This window comes from Parambassis ranga, chromosome 6 (assembly GCF_900634625.1).
Source record: "Parambassis ranga chromosome 6, fParRan2.1, whole genome shotgun sequence".
In the NCBI taxonomy this organism is placed as follows: domain Eukaryota; kingdom Metazoa; phylum Chordata; class Actinopteri; family Ambassidae; genus Parambassis; species Parambassis ranga.
The window spans coordinates 14693225-14698640 of NC_041027.1; the positions used below are offsets into that span (position 1 = coordinate 14693225).

A 5416-nucleotide genomic window follows, 5' to 3' on the forward strand; every position below is an offset into this window, starting at 1 on the left:
ACGTGTCCAGTCTGATGGACTCTCTCCCTGCGCTGACAGGTCCGATGGGCCTGGTGACTCGGGGAGTGTGGTGTAAATGAGTGGATATATGGAGAGCAGGAGCCTGTGAGTGCAGGAGGAGACGGTGGACAGGGAGAAGGATTAAACCCTAACCAGGCTGGACTGGCCTTCCTCCTGTCAGAGTCCCTGTCTGGTTCTCTGCTCCCTGTTCATTTACCAGCAGCAGTTCACTCCGGGATGTGAAATGTATTTCCTGGTGGACTCCTGCTGCTTCTTCTCCTCCTGCATGTCATGTTTCCCTCATATTTCCTCTCAAGTTAAATTGTGTGTGACGATGGATGGGGCTCCTGCTTCGGATCTTTGAGTTTAAGCAGGTAAACACAGGGTTAAACTGACACACATAAGTGGAAGGTCGCGTTCAGAACGTCTGCTGGTGGAACATTTACAGATCAGATGGAGGAGTCCTGCTGCTCTGATCCACGTCAGACCTGGAGGCTGCTGTTCTGATGCTTTAGTGGAGTTCGGTCTGACGGTGCGTTCATGTCCCCTGCCATTTATCAGGGACAAGGAAGTGATGAAGGTCAGCGCGTCCCTGTAGCCACTGGGCTGGAATCATTGTTCCAGATTTCTGATGGTCACCTCCTCCTCGCTGATTTCCTCCGGCGTGCAAACTGCTGGAGGAGGCAGCATGTTGTTGTGTTTTCATGAGTTTGTGTGTTGGTGTGTTTTCAGCAGGTTAAACGTAGCACGGTGTAGAGCGGCGAGCTCACAGAGGGGTCACATGTCAGCTCACAGAGGGGTCACTGGGTGAAGCCTTCATTCAGCAGGTCATTCTCACCTGAAGCTCGGCCTCCTGCTGCTTGTTTATCAGAGCTCCTCGTCTCTTCAAACAGTTTAAACGCCTCTCCTCCTCCTCAGCTTCTCCTCCAGCAGCTGAGGAGGAGATGAAGCTGATAATAAGGCTGCTCCTGGCTGCTGGGTCAGGAGGGTGGGACTGGTTAATTAGAGGGCTCTGGTTTTGGCTTCTGTAGCCTGCAGCGTGTGTGAGAGTGTGTGTGCTCTGTTGCCAGCTCATGGCGAGGTTTTGTTAATTTGCTGAAGTAATTGTTGCCAGAGCGCCCCAGGAGCTGTCACCTTGGAAGGACGGGCGGAGAGGCGACTTTATAGTGTTGTTCACAGGACGTCAGCGGCGCGACGCCGGCTAATCACAGCGGCTGCTCTCATCCGCCGACCCGCAGAAGCCCACGGAGCTGATTTATCCCTCAGACGAGGCGGAGGAGCGCCGCGGCGCGCCCTGTCTGATGATGTATAGGCTGTTGGATGTGCCACACCAAAATTGCTCCCCAAAAAACTCATTGAGTAGCTGGTGTGCCTCAGGATTGGAGCCTGGGGTCTAATAGAGACCGGTGACAGTTTGCAGGGGATGAAAAATCAGGCTGCTCCATGAGGAGCTGTGGCCTCACGAGGTGAATCACCTCATCATTTCTCCAGGCCGGAGAGCTTTATTTGTTTCTCCATCAGGCTGTGCTGCTGAACATCATCGCCTCTCAGACAAACACCATGTGTGTGCAGCAGCTTTGGGTCAAAATAACATGGAAGCTGCAGTTCCATGAGCGGCCACCTGAGGCTCCAGAAATGTGAGAGCTTTAAGTTAAACAGCAGAGATAAGCGTCATCTTTAAATAAATACAGACTCTTGTTTGTGGAAATGCTTGTTTTTTTGGTGAATGGTTGGATGTTTTGGTCATGATGCGTTCAAGGACTGTTGTCTGCTGTCTGTGTTACAGCTGCAGTCAAATAAGAGTCGACTGCATTAAACTCATTGTGTTTAAAGTTGTCTGACAAACACTCTCAACTCGCATTGAAGCATTTATTACCTGTGATTGTGGCCGCTGTTTGTGTGTGTCTGGTTTGTAGAGGTGTGTGTGTGTGTGTGTGTCTGGTCTTCGGCCCAGCTCGGAGATGGGAGTGATTTTGGGAAGTGAGCCTGAAGATTGCTGCTGAAGTAATTAACGTTCCTGCTGGCTGGCAGATCCAATCGTCTCGCCTGAGATACGAGGAGCTGCAAACACACACACACACACACACACTCTCTGAGTGTAACTGTAACACAATGAAGCTGCACAGGCAGCTGTCACACTCAGAACTGCTTTGATAGTTTCGTTGATGTCAAACTAACCAGAGCGGCTGTCGTTACATCACAGTGCTGCATGTAGTAATGATTCCTCCTCCTCCTCCTCTTCCTCCTCCTCCTCCTCCTCCACTCGTCTCCTCTCTCTATCAGTGAGGGCAGGCAGGTCTTTTGTCTCAAGGTGACTCGGAGCATCTGGACCTGCGATACATGAAGCAATTTACTGGCAGGCGGGAGGTGTGAGACCGGACGGCGGCCCTCCATGGTTGTTGTTTACACATATCTACACAGCATCTTTTAAAACGAGCCCGGGCCACCGGGCCGGGTCCTTGTCTCATTTACAGAGAGTTCAAAAACAAGCAGAGATCAGAAGAGAGAGCCGAACATCCCCGCTGGAGCACGATGAACACATGAATAATGTTTTAACTCCAGAGGTGGTCCTCACTGACGCCCGAGTCCTCCAGTGTTCAATCGCCGCGCTGCTAACGCGGCTAATTGGTCCCCCGTCTCTGCGAGTCGCCCCTCCTCCTCCATCACACACACACACACACACACACACACACACACACACACACTAGTCCACTTCAGACCTGATGCAACAGGGCAACAATACCAAGAGCCTGCAGTCATTCTGCCAGTGTCCTCAGGCAGCTAAAGCTAAAGGCTAATACCTGTCTGCTTATTTATGTCATGAACATGATGTGTTCGTTTTTGTTGGTGCAAGATGAACCGTCAGCACCAGAAAGATCCCAGAAAAATCCCTGAATAAAGAAAACAGACAGCAAACGATGGCTAAACCCAAGCATCTGTGTAATGCATCTCACTACCTGAAGGGGGAGACAAACGTTCTGCTTTGTAGCTTTAAAATAAACTGCATCAAACACCGACAGCAAACGGTTAATAGAGCCGAGTCCCAGCTGGCCGTCGTGGTCTGACAGACTTCCTGTCACAGTGCAGCGGAGACGCTCCTCCAGATGATCGCGGGGCGATGGAGGTGTGAAATGTACACATTATGAATGTCAGCAGCTTTCTGTTTATTATTAGCATAACAACACTGAACATCACAGCCTGCAGGTCCAACGTCTCCTTCACTGCTCTGCTCCTTTTCATTAAAACATCGACCAAAAACAAAAATTCATCATTTTAATGATTTAATGATTTTCTTATTGGTAAAAAAAACCAAGCTCAATACTAAGTTACACATTTACAAGAAATAAATTCTCAATTCTCAAATAAATGAAAATATGGATCTGCTGGAGTAACTTTTTCTATTTTGGTTCGATTCTGAAAATTTTTTTTGTTTCTTTAATAAAGGGATGAGTCATTTAGCCCAATAGCTTTTTCTACATTCATGTTTGTATAGAGATCCAGTCCGCCTCCACCTGCAGGTTTGATGTTGGTGTGTTTTAATTACATAATTTCAGAGACATGCTGAGCCCCTTTCTGCTCGTCATCATGAAAAGAAGTCCAATTACCTCCAAAAAACACGGCGAGCGAGGATTAAATCAATGTTAGGGTCCAATCAGAGGCAGTGCTTCAGAGATTAATGGAAAAATCAAAGTGCTCAATGTTGGGACTCTCTAACATTAGTCATCGAGCCTCCTGAACGGAGCCTTGAATCTCGTCACGGTAACAGCATGCAGAGAAACTAATTGCCATGGCAACAGGTCACCTTGAGCGTCCGTCGGTTGGGTGTTGTAGTTTTAGGCTCGGGCAGGTTCAGCACACCTCTCACGCCGCAGCTTTCTCCCGTCTCTGCAGCGTATCTGCGTCGGTCAGCAGCCGACACGTGACCCCGAACGCAGCAGAAAGGAAATTCCTCCAGGATGCTGCAGCGGCCGATGTGGCCGACCTCCATCCGACAAGATCAGAGCAGGAGGGGCTTTGATCGGAGACCAGATCTTCATCTGCTCTGTCTTCCTCTTCTTTCTCAGCGTGAAAATAAAACGTTACAGAAACTGCAGGCAGAGGTCAGCGAGCATTAAAACATGACCAAAAACTCAAAGAAACTTCAGCAAAAATTAAATTTAACATGAAAAAGGCACAAATTTAATTTTAAAAATGACAAAGAAACACATATTTCCACATGAAGAGAGGAAGAAATGTAAAAGAAAGCAGGTTCAAATCAACCAGAGAACACAAACACACAACTTCCATTAAAAATTCCAAATGTAAACATTTCAAAAAAACAACGTGCCGCCTAATCATGTACAATGTTTTTCAAATTTTCTATTTTTTTTTATTATTTTTCTCTTTGCAGGCTGCGTGTCTGCATTAAAACAGCACCTGAAACAGCAGCTGTTCTCTAGCAACAAGTCGTGGAGCGGACAAAGGAGAGGCGCACACGCATGTTCATCCAAAAAGGCTCTTTAATTGGTCTAAGTGATTAATTACAGGGTGAGGGAGCCAGGTAATATAGATACTAGAATAGCTTTCAATTACCTCATTTAAATTTGATCATTAAACAGTTAGAGCGAGGGGGGGGGGGGGGGGGGTAAGAGGGACGATGAGGGGAATATAAAAGAGTGGAAAAGAGCGGGCGATGGAGGGTCCTACAGCCGTAACAAATGTTCACAAAAAGAAGGAAAATGTGCTGAAGTGCGTTTAGAAAAAGAGTGACTATAAATCCTATCATATGGAGAATATATGAATGTGACCATAACGCATCTCGTCTATATCGATTAGTACTTAGAATACAGAGTTTATTATGAAGGTGAGGCCCTGTGTGACGTTGTGCTGTACTGCAGCCTCTCGGGGAGGCGCAGTGAGGAAGAAGAGTCCGTGGTTAAGACACCTCGTGCTGGTCAGTGCTGTCCTCGCTCCGTGTTCAAGTGGACGGCTTCCAGAGAAACGTCAGAAAAACCTGAAGACCTGTCTGTTTGTTTCACATGTTCCACTCCTGCTACACTGGGGGCTGCTGTTTTTTTGGTGGCTGTATTCAAACGTCATCGCCCTCATCTTCTTCTACGACCCCACCCCCACACCCACCACCCCCCAAAACCATCCAGGACAAAATATTACACGACACACACACACACACAGCATGAAAACTCTGGTTATAGTTTCACCATGCGCCAACACCGTGGACTGCTGTAACTCTGAGTGCACGTTGAAGCACAGACAACACACAAGCGCTGTTGTTAGCCGAGCAGCGAGTTAACCCCGCCGACGTTGGGTAAACAGTCCGGTCCTCGTCCTGTAAGTGTACGCCGCATCTCCAGGACCACGCCACATCACAGAGAATCCACAAATACACTTTAATCTAAACCACTAAGAGTCTGTCCAC

At 48.0% G+C, this 5416-nt stretch overlaps 1 pseudogene; it reads right to left on the minus strand.

The window, feature by feature from the left end:
* LOC114437860 (neoverrucotoxin subunit alpha-like) overlaps positions 1 to 3988 on the minus strand; it is a 28637-nt pseudogene extending 24649 nt beyond the window's left edge.
* Between the last annotated feature and the right edge of the window lie 1428 nt (positions 3989 to 5416).